This window comes from Somniosus microcephalus, chromosome 2, assembly GCF_052327205.1.
Source record: "Somniosus microcephalus isolate GS21.2 chromosome 2, FLI_Smic_1.0, whole genome shotgun sequence".
In the NCBI taxonomy this organism is placed as follows: domain Eukaryota; kingdom Metazoa; phylum Chordata; class Chondrichthyes; order Squaliformes; family Somniosidae; genus Somniosus; species Somniosus microcephalus.
Window position 1 is genome coordinate 7,814,038 of NC_140988.1, and position 17,821 is coordinate 7,831,858.

Sequence of the window (17,821 nt, forward strand, 5' to 3'; positions counted from 1 at the left end):
CAACAGTGAAGAGATAATGACCCGATAATCTGTTTCTAATGATGTTGGTTCTAGGAATTTAAAAAGTTGCAGAAGAGATTGCGTGGGCCAGTGTTACTAACCATGCCTTACTGACCATAACTCATTCATGCCTTTGTTACCTCTGTACTTGACTATTCTAACGCACTCCTGGCCGGCCTCCAATCTTCCACCCTTCATAAACAAGAGCTCATCTAAAGCTTAGCTGCCTGTGTCCTAACTCGCACCATTTCCTGTTCACCCATCTTCTTCTTCTTCTTAGGCAGTCCCTTGGAACTGAGGATGACTTGCTTCCACGTTAAAAATGAGTTCTCAGGTGACTGATGAGTCCAACGTGGGACCTACAGTCTCTGTCACAGGTGGGGCAGATGGTGGTTGAAGGGGTGGGTGGGTGGGGCGCTTGGGTTGACGTGCGCTCCTTGCGCTGCCTGTGCTTGGCTTCCGCTTGCTCCCGGTGAAGAGACTCGAGGTGTTCAGCGCCTTCCTGGATGCTTCTCCTCCACTTTGTGCGGTCTTGGGCCAGGGATTCCCAGGTGTCGGTGGGGATGTTGCACTTTTTCAAGGAGGCTTTGAGGGTGTCCTTGAAGCGTTTCCTCTGCTCACCTGGGGCTCTCTTGCCATGTCGGAGCTCCGAGTAGAGCGCTTGTTTTGGGAGTCAACATGGATTTACAAAAGGTAAATCATGCTTGACTAATCTGGAATTTTTTGAGGATGTAACTGGTAGAATAGATAAGGGCAAACCAGTGGATGTGGTGTATTTGGACTTTCAGAAGGCTTTCGATAAGGTCCCGCATAAGTGACTAGCGTGCAAAGTTAAAGCACATGGGATTGGGGGTAAGGTACTGACTTGGATAGAAAACTGGTTGGCAGACAGGAAGCAAAGAGTTGGAATAAATGGGTCTTTTTCCGAGTGGAAGGCAGTGACTAGTGGGGTACCGCAGGGATCGGTGCTAGGACCCCAGTTATTCAGAATATATATTAATGTTATAGACGAGGGAACTAGATGTAATATCTCCAAGTTTGTAGATGACACAAAGCTGGGTGGGTGTATGTGCTGTGAGGAGGATGCAGAGAAACTCCAGTACGATTTGGACAGGTTGGGCGATTAGGCAGATGCATGGCAGATGCAGTATAATGTGAATAAATGCGAGGTTATCCACTTTGGTGGCAAAAACAGGAAGGCAGATTATTATCTGAACGGTAATAGATTGGGAAAAGGGGAAGTGCAATGAGACCTGGGTGTCCTTGTGCACCAGTCACTGAAGGTAAGCGTGCAGGTGTAGCAGGCGGTTAAGAAGGCAAATGGTATGCTGGCCTTCATAGCGAGAGGATTTGAGTACAGGAGCAAGGATGTCTTGCTGCAGTTGTACAGAGCCTTGGTGAGACCACACCTTGAGTATTGTGTGCAGTTTTGGTCACCTTATATGAGGAAGGATGTTCTTGCCATGGAGGGAGTGCAGCGAAGATTCACCAGACTGATACCTGGGATGTCAGGAATGATGTATGAAGAGAGATTGGGCCGATTAGGCTTATATTCACTGGAGTTTAGAAGAATGAGAGGGGATCTCATTGAAACTTATAAAATTCTAACAGGACTAGACAGACTAGAGGCAGGAAGGCTGTTCCCGATGGCCGGGGAGTCCAGAACCAGGGGTCACAGTCTAAGGATAAGGGGTAAGCCATTTAGGACTGAGATGAGGAGGAATTTCTTCACCCAGAGAGTGGTGAACCTGTGGATTTCTCTACCACAGAAGACAGTTGAGGCCAATTAATTAAATATATTCAAGAAGGAGTTAGATATATTTCTTAAGGCTAAAGGGATCAAGGGATATGGGGAGAAAGCAGGGACAGGGTACTGAATTTGGATGATCAGCCATGATCGCATTGAATGGCGGAGCAGGCTCGAGGGGCCGAATGGCCTACTCCTGCTCCTATCTTCTATGTTTCTATGAGTCTCGTATCGGGCATGCGGACAATGTGACCCATCCATCGGAGCTGATCATGGTCAAAACTTCGATGCTGGGGATGTTGGCCTGAGCGAGAACACTGATGTTGGTGCACCTAGCCTGCCAATGGATTTGCAGGATCCTGCGGAGGCAGCATTGGTGGTACCTCTCCAGTGCTTTGAGGTGCCTGCTGTACATGGTCCATGTCTCTGAGGCATACAGTAGGGCAGGTATCACTACTGCTCTGTAGACCATGAGCTTGGTGCCAGGTTTGAGGTCCTGGTCTTCAAACACTCTCTTCCTCAGGCGACCGAAGGCTGCACTGGTACACTGAAGGCGGTGTTGGACTTCGTCATCAACATCTGCCCTTGTTGATAGTAGGCTCCCGAGATATGGAAAGTGGGCCACGTTGTCCAAGGCCTTGTCATGGATTTTGATAATCGGGGAGCAGTATTGTGTGGCTGGGGCAGGTTGGTAGAGGACCTTTGTCTTACAGATGTTTAGTGTAAGGCCCATGCTCTCGTACGTTTCGATGAAGGTGTTGACAATGATTTGGAGTTCGACCTCCAAGTGAGCGCAGACGCAAGCGTCGTCTGCATACTGTAATTCAATGACAGTGGATGGGACGACCTTGGATCTGGACTGGAGGCGACGGAGGTTGAACAGTTTTCTGTTTGTTCTGTAAATTAGCTCCACTCCAGCGGGGAGCTTACTGCGGGTGAGATGGAGCATTGCAGCAAGGAAGATCGAGAAGTGCGTTGGTGCGATGACACAGCCTTGCTTGACCCCGGTCCGTACCTGAATTGGGTTTGTGGTGGAACCGTTGGTCAGGATCACGGCTTGCATGTTGTCATGAAGCAGGCGGAGGATGGTGACAAACTTTTGAGGGCAGCCGAATTTGAGGAGGACATTCCATAATCCCTCATGGTTGACAGTGTCAAAGGCCTTTGTGAGGTCAAAGAAGGCCATGTACAATGCGGTTGGTGCTGTTCCCTGCATTTCTCTTGTAATTGACGCGCGGTGAAGATCATGTCCATTGTGCCCCTTAATGGGCGGAATCCGCATTGCGACTCTGGGAGGAGCTCTTCAGCCACTGGGAGAAGGTGATTGAGGAGGATTCTTGCGATGACTTTCCCTGTGGCAGACAGCAGGGAAACTCCTTTGTAATTCATCACCTCCTCTGTAAATCATCACCCCTGTGTTCGCTGACTTACATTTACTCCTGGTTAAGCAACACCTCGATTTTAAAATTCTCATCCTTGTTTTCAAATCACTGCATGGCCCTTGCCCCTCGCTATCTATGCAACCTCCTCCAGCCCCACACTGCAGCTGAGATGTCTGCGCTCCTCCAATTCTGGCCTCTTGCGCATCTTGCCCGACTTTAAGCACTCCATCGTTGGCGGCTGTGCCTTCAGCTGCCGAGTCCCTAAGCTCTGGAATTCCCTCCCTAAGCCTCTCTCTTGGGATGTATCACTACGTTAAAGTTGCTATACTACGAGGCACTTGGCCTGAGTGTTAAACAAGGCTTTAATCAACTGTTTTTCAACATGGAGATCTAGTTGTGTCCTTCACTAGTTCCTGTTAAAGAATGTCCTGAGCAAGCTGGGCCCATGCCCGAGTATTTATACTCTCCCTGGACAGCGCCACCAGCAGGCCGCCCAGTATTATTTCATAAGTCATTTCCACATGACTGACAAGGCTCATGTCAGGGGGCATGCCTTCCTCCCAGCATTTATTTAGCACCTCAGTACATCTAAAAGCAATGAATGAAATCACTGTTATTATGTGGGAAAATGTGATAGCCAATCACGCACAGCAAGATCCCACAATCAGCAAATGAGATGAAGGATCTATTATTCAGTTTTTTTTTTAGGTAATATTCATTGATGGAAGAATGTTACATAAAATTTACAGCGCAGAAACAGGCCATTCAGCCCAACTGGTCCGTGCCGGTGTTTATGCTCCACACCAGCCTCCGCCCACCACTCTTCATCTCCCCCCATCAGCAGACCCTTCTATTCCTTTCTCCCTCGTGTGCTTATGTGACTTCCCCTTAAATGCATCGTGTTGACCGGGAACCCACCCTTGGCGCCTCCCAAAACCTAGCATCAAGATCAAGATATTTTATGACCATGCGAGCAGACAGACAGTGCCTCAGTTAACATCCCAACCGATGCCGCACTCCCTCAGTATTGTACTGGTGTCAGTCTGGATTATGTGTTCAGGTCCCACACACGCCAGAGACTCCAGGCCCATAATCCAGGCCAGCACTCGCGGTGCCAGCGCTGAGGGAGCGCTGCACTGTTGGAGGGGCAGTACTGAGGGAGTGCCGCACTGTCGGGGGGCAGTACTGAGGGAGCCCTGCACTGTCGGAGGAACAGTACTGAGGGAGTGCCGCACTGTCGGGGGGCAGTACTGAGGGAGCACCGCACTGTCGGAGGGGCAGTACTGAGGGAGCGCCGCACTGTCGGAGGGGCAGTACCGAGGGAGAGCAGCACTGTCGGGGGGCAGTACTGAGGGAGCCCTGCACTGTCGGAGGAACAGTACTGAGGGAGCGCCGCACTGTCGGAGGGCCAGTACTGAGGGAACGCCGCACTGTCGGAGGGGCAATACTGAGGGAGCTCTGCACTGTCGGAGGTGCCGCCTTTCGGATGAGACATTAAACCAATGGCCCCGTCGGCCCTCTCAGGTGGACACGAGATCCCACAACACTATTGGAAGAAGAGCAGGGGAGTTCTCCCCGGTGTCCTGGGACCATTATTTATCCCCCAACCAATATCACTAAAAAAACAGATGGTCTGGTCATTATCACATTGCTGTGTGTGGGAGCTTGCTGTGCGCAAATTGGCTGCTGTGTTTCCTACATTACAACAGTGACTACACTTCAAAATAGCTCTTCATTGTCTGTAAAGCGCTTTGGGAAGTCCTGAGGTCGGGAAAGGTGCTGTAGAAATACAAGTTCTTTCTTTTTTTGCTGGAGTGAGGCTTGAGATGATAAGCTTCTGACTCGGAAGTAAACCTGATACTCGTTAAGCCCAGTCTAATTTTATATTAAAAGTGGTGTATTATAGTTAATTTTAAAACATTCTTTTATTTCTTTTTTTCATTCACGGGATGTGGGCGTCGCTGGCAAGCCCGGCATTTATTGCCCATCCCTAGTTGCCCTCGAGAAGGTGGTGGTGAGCCGCCTTCTTGAACCGCTGCAGTCCGTGTGGTGAAGGTGCTCCCACAGTGCTGTTAGGGAGGGAGTTCCAGGATTTTGACCCAGCGACGATGAAGGAACGACGATATATTTCCAAGTCAGGATGGTGTGTGACTTGGAGGGGAACTTGGAGGTGGCGGTGTTCCCATGCGCCTGCTGCCCTTGTCCTTCTAGGTGGTAGAGGTCACGGGTTTGGGAGGTGCTGCCGAAGAAGCCTTGGCGAGTTGCTGCAGTGCATCTTGTAGATGGTGCACACTGCAGCCACGGTACGCCGGTGGTGGAGGGAGTGAATGTTTAAGGTGATGATAGATTTTTAATCTTTTAAAATAAAATCTTGTCAATTTACGTAAGGTTTGCATATATAATAAAGACATTCAGCTTTATAAGGGCAGAGGGCATTTATATCACCTGGCTGAAAATGGGCAGGCACCTAACAATCAAACAATTAATACGAAATCAAAGACAGAGTTCATTCTACATCTCATAAAATCAACAGTAAATTGTAAAAGAAAGATTTGCATTTCTGCAAAAAGACAATACTGCAGATGCTGGAAAACTGAAATAAAAACAGAAAACGCTGGAGACACTCAGCAGGTCAGGCAGCATCTGTGAAGAGAGAAGCAGAGTTAACATTACAGGTCATCGACCTGAAACATTGACTCTGTTTCTCTCTTCACAGATGCTGCCTGACCTGCTGAGTATCTCCAGCATTTTCTGTTTTTATTTTGCATTTCTGTAGCGCCTTTCACGACCTCGGGGCGTCCCAAAGCATTTCACAGCCAATGAAGTACTTTTTGAAGTGTAGTCACTGTTGTAATGTAGGAAACGCGGCAGCCAATTTGCGCACAGCAAGCTCCCACAAACCGCAATGTGAAAATGACCAGATAATCTGTTTTAGTGATGTTGGTTGAGGGATAAATATTAGCCCCAGGACACCGGGGAGAACTCCCCTGCTCTTCTTTTACATCCACCTGAGAGAGCAGACGGGACCTTGGTTTAATGTCTCATCCGAAAGACATTATGAAGAAACTTAAAAATCTCAAATACAACAACAACTTATTGCACATATAACGTAGCAAAACATTCCAAGGTGCTTAACAAAAACGATATCAATAAAAGCATTTTTGACACAGAGGGAGATATCAGGACAGATTAACAAAAGCTTGGTCAAAGAGGTAGGTTTTGAGGACCATCTTAAAGTAGCAGAGAGAGTTAGAGAGGCGGAGAGGTTTAGGGAGGGAATTCCAGAGCTCAGGGCCTAGGCGGCTGAAAGCACGGCCACCAATGGTGGAGCGATTTAAAATCGAGGACGCGCAAGAGATCAGAATTGGAGGAGCGCAGAGATCGCGAAGGCTTGTGGGGCTGAAGGAGGTTACAGAGATAGGGAGGGGCGAGGCCATGGAGGGATTTGAAAACAAGGATGAAGATTTTAAAATTGAGGCGTTCGCTTTTAAACCTTCACTTAGCACTAAAAGAATATTAAATGAAGAAAACTCATAACCTCTCTCTTATCCCGCTCTCCTCCCCTCATCGTGTCTTTCTTCCTCTTGTTAATCAGCCTATAATGGAAAGAAGACTGCCTCTTTCATAATACCAACAGAAAATGCTGGAAAAACTCAGCAGGCCAGGCAACATCCGTGGAGAGGGAAATAGAGTTAACGTTTCGGGTCGAAACCCTTCGTCAGGACTGAGAAAAAAGGCAGGAAATGAAACAAAAGGCAGTTTGGGGGCTGGGAAATGGGGGAGGGGATGAAAGAAGAGACATTAAGAGATATTCAAGGTGAGACGAGATAGTAATAGGACAGGTAAAGAAACAAACAATGGCTCTAGATGAAGTGTGAAATACGCTGGCAGAGTGAGAGACAGCTGCCGTGTGGGAGAGAGAAAAAAGGAAAAGGCACAAACCAAAAGTGTGGATAAAAAATATAAAAATATAATAGGGGCCGAGGTTATGATCCGAAGTTGTTGAACTCGATATTGAGTCCGGAAGGCTGTAAAGTGCCTAATCGGAAGATGAGCTGCTGTTCCTCGAGCCTCTTTCATTGTGGCTGACCACGTCCTTTATGTTAATCCCGTCCTTTATGTATTCAACATCTGTCACACAGCAGTTGAATGAGTGGGTAGATACAATGAGCCAATCGCCAGCCAGAACAGACGTGAACGTAGCTCAGAGCTTACAGGTTGATCACCCCTGCTGTGAGTGTTCAATCCGTAACATAGACTTGGATTATAATCAGATTTTACTGGGGCTTGTCACAATCAAATCAAATCAAATCAAATCAACTTTTATTGTCATTGTTAGTGCACAAGTGCAGTACAACGAAATGTAGGCTTGCGGCTCCCGAGAGTGTACAATTTGGATTAGGACACTTAAACATTTCAACATACATTTGTACATATATATTAGCATAAATATGACCATAATAAAGTGCATCGGCAGATGTGCAGGCTTTAGTGTTTATTTGTGGAGTTCAGTAGGATGACAGCCCTGGGAAAGAAGCTGTTCCTAAATCTGGTCGTACGGGTGCGAATGCATCTGTAGCGTCTTCCAGATGGTAGGAGGGCGAACAGACTGTGGCTGGGGTGGGTAGGGTCTTTGATGATGGACCGTGCCCTCCGTAGGCAGCGTTTCTGATATATATGTTCTATGGTCGGTAGCCGGGTGCCGGTAATGCGTTGGGCAGTTTTGACTACCCGCTGCAGGGCTTTCCGGTCATGGGAGCTACAGCTGCCGTACCATACCGTGATACAGTTTGTCAGGATGCTCTCTATAGTGCAGCGGTAGAAGTTAGAGAGGATCGGGGGTGACAGATTACATCCCTTCAGCCTCCTCAAGAAATATAGGCGCTGCTGGGCCTTCTTCACCAGAGAGGAGGTGTTGAGGGACCAGGAGAGGTCTTCCGTGATGTGGACTCCGAGGAACTTAAAGCTGGCCACCCTTTCCACCTCTGCCCCATTGATGTGGATGGGGGTGTGACTACAAAAAAGAAGAATTCAAACCATTCAACAACGTATAGCTTCCACGCAGTAACAGGGCACATTGGGCCAAATCTTGGGCTTCCCACAACGTGCTCCGTTAGTTAGCCTTTATCCGGCACCCTTCAGCTTGAAAATTCTTTGCCCTGTAACTTGCAGGAAGTGCGAGCAATGTTCCCTTTATGTTTTTTTTTGTGGGTGCGTTGCCCCTTTAAGGGGCTGCGCGGCCCATTCAAAAAGGCGCGCATGCGCAGTTTTTTTTCCTATTTAAAAGCCGGTGAGCCGGCTGCGCAGGAGCTGCAGAGCGCCGCGCGGCTGCGCAGCTTACAGGGGTCATTGAGTGCGAGCTGATAACTGCGCGGTGAGGGCCGAGGTGAGGTAGGTTTTAAGGAGCGTCTTAAAGGAGGAAAGAGAGAGGTGGAGAGGTTTAGGGAGGGAATTCCAGAGCTTAGGACCCAGGCAGCTGAAGGCACAGCTGCCAATGGTGGAGCGATGAAAATCGGGGATGCGCAAGACGCCAGAATTGGAGGAGCGCAGAGATCTCGGAGGGTTGTGGGGCTGGAGGAGGTTACAGAGGTAGGGAGGAGCGAGGCCATGGAGGGATTAGAAAACAAGGATGAGAATTTTAAAATTGAGTACTCCCCAGCTCTTGTACTTTATTCATTTATGGGATGTGGGCGTCGCTGGCAAAGCCAGCATTTATCGCCCATCCCTAGTTGCCCTTGAGAAGGTGAAAGTGATCCTCCTTCTTGAACCGCTGCAGTCCGTGTGGTGAAGGTACTCCCACAGTGCTGTTAGGGAGGGAGTTCCAGGATTTTGACCCAATGACGATGAAGGATCGGTGATATACATCTAAGTCAGGATGGTGTGTGACTTGAAGGGGAACTTGGAGGTGGTGGTGTTCCCATGCGCCTGCTGCCCTTGTCCTTCTAGGTGGAAGAGGTCGCGGGTTTGGGAGGTGCTGCCGAAGAAGCCTTGGCGAGTTGCTGCAGTGCATCTTGTAGATGGTACACACTGTAGCCACGGTGCGCCGGTGGTGGAGGGAGTGAATGTTGATGGATGGGGTGCCAATCAAGCCGGCTGCTTTGTCCTGGATGGTGTCGAGCTTCTTGAGTATTGTTGGAACTGCACTCATCCAGGCAAGTGGAGAGTATTCCATCACACTCCTGACTGGCACATATTAATTTGTAGAACAGGGATGATATTTTCTGTGACATTTCTGTTTGAAAATAAATGGTTTCAGTTGGATGGAGAAAAAACTCAAGCCCCAAGATTTCCGCCTTGATCCTGCTTAAACTTATTAAGAACCGTTGAGACAATCTGCTCTCTACTGCCTCATCAAAGATGGAATGTTATATTCACCCGGTATCATTTGCTGAGCAAATCCCTTAATAAAGAGAAAGTTACGTGAGTCTTGAGTAAAAGAAAACAAACAGCGAGTCAGACACGAACAGTTTTGTAATGCAAGGCATGTGAAACAAGTAAATCCATTTTCTTATGATCCATAAGGCGATTGTTTTTAATTTGATTGGACCTGTCAGACGCAATCCAGATGAGTCGAAATGAGCAAATATCTGCGGAGCAATTAGCTTAAAGCTCCGTCATATCCCACGCCTCAGCTAAACCTTAATAAGCTTTCCCCACCCACCCCCCCCCCACCCCATCAGTAATCTGATTTCCCCCTCAAACATGTGCTGGGAAACCTGCAGCCAAATCGCAAGCACATGAAACAGGAAAAGGACGTGGGCCAATTGATCCCGTTGGTTCCAAATGATCGTGCATGATTTGCATCGTCATGTATTATCCTTAAATCAGCCATGGCTCAGTGAGCAGCACACTCACCTCTGTAAATCAGAAGGTTGTGGATTCAAGTCTCACTCCATGGGACTTGAGCACATGATCTTGGCTGACACTCCAGTGCAGTGCTGAGGGAGTGCTGCACTGTCGGAGGGGCTGTTTTTCAGATGGGACGTTAAACCGAGGCCGCGTCTACCCTCTTAGGTGGATGTAGAAGATCCCGCAGCCCCTACTTCGAAGAAGAGCAGGGGAGTTCTCCCCAGTGTCCTGGGGCCAATATTTATCTCTCAACCAACATAACAAAAACAGATGATCTGGCCATTATCACATGTGTTGTTTGTGGGAGCTTGCTGTGCGCAAATTGGCTGCTGCGTTTCCCACATTACAGCAGTAACTACACTTCAAAAGTACTTCATTGACTGTAAAGCGCTTTGAGACGTCTGGTGGTCGTGAAAGGTGCTATATAAGTGCATCTCTTTCTTTTGCTTAAATTATTTAATCTCTTAAGAAATGTAAGTAACCACACAACTAAATCTACTAAGAAAAGATAACTGAAACTTGCCCCAGCTCTCAAAGTTAATTGAACATAAATCCTAGAATGGTTACAGCACGGAAGGAGGCCATTCAGCCTGTCGAGCCCGTGCCGGCTCTCTGCGAGAGCGCTTCAGCTACTTCAACTCCCCCACCCTTTCCCCATAGCCCTGCAAATTTTTTTCCCCTCAGGTACTCATCCAATTCCCTTTTGAAAGCCATGATTGGATCTGCCTCCAGCACCCTCTCAGGCAGTGCATTCCAGATCCTAACCACTCGCTGCGTAAAAAGGTTTTTCCTCATGTCGCCTTTGGTTCTTCTGTCAATCACCTTAAATCTGTGTCCTCTGGTTCTCGACCCTTCTGCCAATGGGAACAGTTTCTATCTACACTGTCTAGACCCCTCATGATTTTGAACACCTCTATCAAATCTCCTCTCAATCTTCTCTGCTCTAAAGAGAACAACCCCAGCTTCTCCAGTCTATCCACGTAACTGAAGTCCCTCATCCCTGGAATCATTCTCGTAAATCTTTTCTGCACCCGCTCTAAGGCCTTCACATCCTTCCTAAAGTGCGGTGCCCAGAATTGGACACAATACTCCAGTTGAGGACGAACCAGTGTTTTATAAAGGTTCATCATAACTTCCTTGCTTTTGTACTCTGTGCCTCTATTTGTGAAGCCCGCGCCAGTATTATTATAATCTACATTGTTTAACCCAGACGGGTTACATGCCGCAGATGATATAGCCACAGCTCAGCCAGACATAAGGACATAAACAATGTAATAGGAATGTAAAAGATCAATAGCCCCAAACCAGCTCTCTCTTTTTGATAGATCAGCCCCAGCTTGTCACCGTGTTCCTTAATCTCTTGTCTCAAAATAAAACATGTTCTATTATTTGCTTCAAATGGGTGAGAAAACCTTTTGCCTAATTTCCCGTCTCGCTCCTAATCTTCTCATTTTTAGTTTATGTCTCCCTCCGCACCCCCCGGACAAATCCCTTCATAATCTTCAATTAGATTGAGCGTAGCATAAGAAATAGGAGCAGGAGTCGGCCATTCGGCCCCTCGAGCCTGCTCCGCCATTCAATAAGATCATGGCTGATCATCGACCTCAACTCCACTTTCCCGCCCGATACCCATATCCCTTGATCCCCCTAGAGTCCAAAAAATCTATCGATCTCAGCCTTGAATATACTCAACGACTCAGCATCCACAGCTCTCCGGGGTAGAGAATTAAAATATGATTGTATCACATTCTCCTCTTTTGCAATGAAAACTATACCAACTTCCTTAATTTTTCTTCGTAATTTAAATTACTCGTCTCAAGGTGTCATCTTTTCTGTTCTTTCTGTAACCCTCTCAAGGCCAATAATATTCTTCTACGCTGTACTCCTGCTTGGCCCTGACCTGTGGATTAATGCAGCAACAATACGGGCAGCACGGTGGCATAGTGGTTAGCACTGTTGCCTCACAGCGCCAGGGACCCGGGTTCGAATCCGGCCTCGGGTGACTGTCTGTGTGGAGTTTGCACATTCTCCCCGTGTTTGCGTGGGTTTCCTCCGGGTGCTCCGGTTTCCTCCCACAGTCCAAAGATGTGCGGGTTAGGTTGATTGGCTATGATAAATTGACCCTTAGTGTTAGGGGGATTAAATATGTGGGGTTACGGGGATCGGGTGGGATATGTGTTAGTGCAGGCTCGATGGGCCGAAATGGCCTCTATCTGCACTGTGGGGTTTCTGTGATTTCTGTGATTTCTGTGAATACGAGCCCTTGGATTTGTGCTGCTCATGCAAGCCCGCACCTTGGTTGCATTCCATGGCTGCAGCTTCACACCGCGGGAACTGTGGCATGGGCAAGAGTTTCCGTTTGGTCTCCGCTAGTTCTGCGCCCAGATCCCGGCGCAGGTCGGCCGAGCCAGTGCTGGAGATCGGGGAATTTCAACCGTAAGTGCGTGACGCCCAAAGCCACTTACCTTCGTGTTTTTCCGCGATCTATTACGCAGCTTCGAGATTCAATTCGCCTTGCAATCAGGCCCCGCCCACAAAAGTGGCCAGGTCGAGATTGCGAGATTCCACCGATCGCGCTGGTTCGGGACGGCTCTTCAGCTTGCGCTCGTGTCCTTAGGCGCACAGGCAACAGGCGGGCCGTTTTAAAAGGATATTCAGGTTAAAAACATTTAATTTACTAAGAAACCGACAACCGTGCACCAATGAAACTATTACTGTAAATGGTTCAGTGTAGTATTCCTTAAATTATTTTCAGTGATGTTTAAATCAGGTTACTCACAGGTGGAGGACTGGACTCCAACGTTCCCTGTAAGCTGCACAGCCGAACAGCCCCTTAAAGGGGCAGCGCACCCAAAAAAAATTATAGGGAACATTGCTGGGCATCCTTATTAAATGCTTATTTTTGGTGATTAATTAATTTTCAGCTGTATTAATAAAACTGCCCCCGGTTAAACACGTCAAGCAATACTTTTTAAGGAAAGAAAAAAAAATCGATTACATACTATTACGCTGCCCGATTGCACTGGATCATGGAAGAACAGAAGAATCAGGAGCAGGAGGCGGCCATTCGGCCCATCGAGCCTGCTCCGTCATTGAATAAGATCATGGCTGATCTTCAACCTCAACTCCACTTTCCTGCACTATCCCCATATCCCTTGATTCACTTAACTACCTTCATGTTCTCATGATTCTCTTGACTTTCTTAATAACTCTTTTTTACACCCTTTTGTGTGTCTTTATCATTTCCCAATTTTTAAAAATTCATTCATGGGATGTGAGCGTCGCTGGCAAGACCAGTATTTATTGCCCATCCCTAGTTGCCCTTGAGAAGGTGGCGGTGAGCCGCCTTCTTGAACTGCTGCAGTCCGTGTGGTGAAGGTGCTCCCACAGCGCTGTTAGGGAGGGAGTTCCAGGACTTTGACCCAGCGACGATGAAGGAACGGCCGATATAATTCAGCTGCCTATTCGATTCCTTGTGTGGTGCAACAGTCTTTATCTTATCTCAAATACTACTCTTTACATCCTTACACAGCCACATTAGTGTCCATTACCCTTTAATGTGTTTTGATTTAGTTTAGAATGAATTGCAAGTGTAGCTTCAGCAACATTTCCACTGTTCCACTGTGAATCTCCCAATTATTATTGCGTTCCAATTAACTTTTTCTTTGCATTTCATTGAAGTATGCTCTTTTAAAGTCCCAGTTTTGTGTCATTGTCTCTTTTCTATACTCCACCTGAGCTTTCTCATTCTAATGATATATCATGTTCACTGAATGTGTACATCTGCCTGATGAACCATACCTGGACCACGACCGAAGATTTGATCCCGAATAGCCTCGGACTGCATTGGCTGTTTGACATAAGAACATAAGAATTAGGAGCAGGAGTCGGCCATTCAGCCCCTCGAGGCTACTCTGCCATTCAATAAGATCATGGCTGATCTTCGACCTCATCTCCACTTTCCTGCCTGATCGCCATGTCCCTTGATTCTCTTAGTGTCTAAAAATCTATCGATCTCAGCCTTTAATATACTCAACGACTGAGCATCCACAGCCCTCTGGGGTAGAGAATTCCAAAGATTCACCGCCCTCTGAGTGAAGAAATTCCTCCTCATCTCAGTCCTAAATGGCCAACCCCTTATCTTGAGACTATGCCCCCTAGTTCTAGACTCTCCAGCCAGGGGAAACAACCTCTCAGCATCTACCCTGTCAATCCCCCTCAGAATCTTATATGTTTCGATGAGATCACCTCTCATTCTTCTAAACGCCAGAGAGCATCGGCTCAATCTCTCCTCACAGGACAACCCTTTCATCCCAGGATTCAGTCTAGTGAACCTTCGTTGCACCGCCGCTAAGGCAAGTATATCCTTCCTTGCATAAGGAGACCAAAACTGTGCCCAGTACTCCAGGTGTGGTACAATTGTAGCAAGACTTCCTTACTCTTATACTCCAACCCTCTAGCAATAAAGGCCAACATGCCATTTGCCTTCCTAATTGCTTGCTGTACCTGCATGTTAACTCTCTTGGACTAGGACACCTAATTCTCTCTGAACACCTGACAAACTGAGTAAGGAAGCAATTCTGCGCCACCTCAAGAAACACTCCAATACTTGGATGGAACATCAGGCAGTGAAGGCCCCGCAATCTCCAGACCAGCACCCCTTGCGATCGCTGCTCCTTCTCAAGAGGGCCCAGTTCTGGGATCAGCCCAATGCACTCCTCTCCTCCTTTCACAGTCAATGCCTGGGCAACAGAATCTCGCCAGGAATAACATTCTCCGATCCCAAGAGCACGTCCAGGAGAGTCTATAACAGCAACCAATAATTACATTCATTCTTTCTTTTGACCATCCTTTGACCTCAATCCGGCCAATCTAGGGTAGGGTCCCCCAACTCTGGTTGGCCGCACCCCCGGAAGGTTTCATCACATGACGTCCAGCCTCCTCCGCCCCCACAACCGCCATTGGTCACCTGACATGCCCAAACCTTGCGGCGCATCCCCTTCCCACGGGCAATCAGAAAAGCCGACGGACTCTCCGTTACCCGATTGGATGATTATTGGCTGTCAATCAAACTTTTCCCCGCCTCCAATATTTTAATAACTCATAGACGGAAATTGTTCAAAGAAAATTACATTAAAAAAAAATAACTTATCATTGTTTCTCCCAGGGTTGCTCACGGCACTGTCCTGAAGATTAATCTTTAATTCCTGCAGACTCCAGGACAATCCTGAAGGGTTTAAACCTTAGCCCAGGGAGTTATATAATTTATTTCAATAGCTACAGTGTTGGCTCCCTAATTAACCACATGGGTTTCTGTTGCCTTTTAATATATTTTGATTTTGCTGAAATGAATTTTAAACACAGCCTCAGCAACATTTTGAATGTTCTACTGTCGATTTATTATGTTCCGTGCCTTTGTTACCTCTAGACCTGACTATTCCCATGCACTCCTGGCCAGCCTCCCACGTTCTATCCTCCGTAAACCTGAGGTCATCCAAAACTCGGCTGCCCTTATCCTAAGTCGCACCAAGTCCCGTTCACCCCTCACCCACTGTGCTCGCTGACCGGCATTGGCTCCGGGTTAAGCAATGCTTCAATTTTAAAATTCTCATCCTGGTTTTCAAATCCCAGCACGGCCTCACCACCCACCCCCCCTCCCTGCCTCTGTAATCTCCTCCAGCCCCTCAACTCTCCGAGATCTCTGCGCTCCTCCAATTCTGGCCTCTTTAGCAACCCCGATTTCAGTCGCTCCAGTGAAAGTATTGCGGCCCCTGGAGAATGCACAGGTAGCAACACCAAGACCTTCAACCAGGAGCCCCGGCCGACGTCTGCGGGGGGCGGGTCAGTGGGAGGGCACCTCACCTGCGTGGAGCCAACGGGCGGCTGCCTCACTGCTGTAAGAAATCCTGAATTGGAAGAAATCGCGAATTGTAAAAGAAATAATGGTTTTATAAAAAGAAATGGGTTTGCTGAGCTCAGCAGCCAGGATAAGCTGATGGCACAGAAGAAATCAATCATGTCAGATAAGGAGTTGCACAAAGAGCTGAGGTCGTTTGCAAGGGCACAGTGCAGAAACAGGCACACATGTAGGTGTAGCTAGGCCTGATAAGAGGTCGAGTAAGGAGCCTTATGATAAACAAACTGTCTGGGAGAAAGTGCAAGATGTCCAAACAGGAGTTAAGCAGAGGAATAACCTCGTGAGTCTGGGAGGGGCTTGCCGTAGGTACCTTACCTGCTGTAAGCAACCAGGATTGATTTTACGCACACCATTTGTATTGTGCAACTATTCTCCACTCACAGCATTTTGCTGGAGAAATAGCACTGCTCTTATCGGGAGACTTTGCTGTAGTTTCAGTCATGAGCTCTTTTTGCTGTAGTTCATTTGAGACTCTTTTTAAATAGACTCTAAAAACTGTTTGCTGTAGTGTGCTGTTTAAATAGATCCTGTAGACTGTTTGCTGCAGTGTGCAGTTTAAATAGACTCTGTAGACTTTTTGCGGTAGTGGATTGTTTTAATAGACTCTGTAGACTGTTTGCTGCAGTGTGCTGTTTAAATAGACTCTGTAGACTGTTTGCTTAAGTACATTGTTTTAATAGACTCTGCTGTAAAATAGGCAGTTGCTGTGTGTCCCGCCCTGCCTCCAACTCATTGGCTGGCACAGTGGTGTCAATAGGCACTCTGTTCCAACACATTGGGAGTTTTTAGGTTGATGATGCCAGGTTAGGGCCTCATATTTATTTACCCTTTAAAGTCCCAGTTTAAAAAAAAACACAGCATGCACACAGTGTGCATGTAGGGATCCTGTCTGATATGTCACCTACATATTACTCACAGTGGCAGGGACTCTTTGTTGAAGCCATTTTTCAGTCAGTGTTAAGGAGGTTGATGGAATTTCTCTGTGAGAAGGGGAAAAGCCCAATAGGTGATCACGGACTGAGAGAACCAGCCATTAAGGAGAAAGTCCCAGGACTAGATGTAGCCAGACTCAAAAGCTACGGAGTTCAAAGACCAATAGCTGAAATTAGGAAGACTGGACACTTTTGGAGATAATAGTGGATAAATGCTTAATATTGAACCCATTTAAACGGAATGAACTAACACCTCCATTAAAGTCATTCGCTGCTCACGATGCGGTCTCCTCTACATTGGGGAGACCAAACGCAGATTGGGTGACCGCTTTGCGGAACACCTCCATTCAGTCCGTAAGGGTGACCCCGAACTTCCGGTCGCCTGTCGCTTTAATTCTCCACTCCACTCCCACTCTGACCTCTCTGTCGTCAGCCTCTTGCACTGTTCCAATGAAGCTCAACGTAAGCTCGAGGAACAGCACCTCATCTTTCGATTAGGCACTTTACAGCCTTCTGGACTCAACATCGAGTTCAACAATTTCAGTCTATAACCCCTGCCCCCATTTTTTTCAGGTGGCAGCTTTTGATGATTCTGTCTTCCCCATTTGCAACATTTAATCTCTCCTGCCTTCCACTCTGGCACAGACCGTCCCTTTTATTCCTTCTTCCCCTCCGCCCCCCACCCCTTTCTCTGCCTCTACACCTGCTTAAAACCTGTTACATTCCGAACTTTTTCCAGTTCTGACGAAAGGTCCCAGACCTGAAACGTTAACTCTGTTTCTCTCTACACGGATGCTGCCTGGCCTGCTGAGTGTTTCCAGCATTTTCTGTTGTTACATCCATTAAAGTAATGGGCTGAAGAATCTCATATGAATGCATTAAGTGTTCAACTGTCAATAGTAACTTCCGTCCCGATGACTGGGCATACTTTAGACACATTATAAGCTGAGGTATAGCCACCAGTCCATTAGCTGTTACCTGTTAGTTTGCGCAC

At 47.5% G+C, this 17,821-nt stretch overlaps 1 protein-coding gene across 2 annotated transcripts in view; it reads left to right on the plus strand.

The window, feature by feature from the left end:
- The first annotated feature begins 8,429 nt into the window (after nucleotides 1-8,429).
- Nucleotides 8,430-17,821, plus strand: part of LOC147122534 (uncharacterized) — a 41,235-nt gene continuing 31,843 nt past the window's right edge. For both annotated transcript variants that reach the window (XR_015080780.1, XM_086006335.1), the window contains exon 1: nucleotides 8,430-8,520. The gene's annotated coding sequence lies outside the window, so the exon portion shown is untranslated. The remainder of the gene's footprint in view (nucleotides 8,521-17,821) is intronic.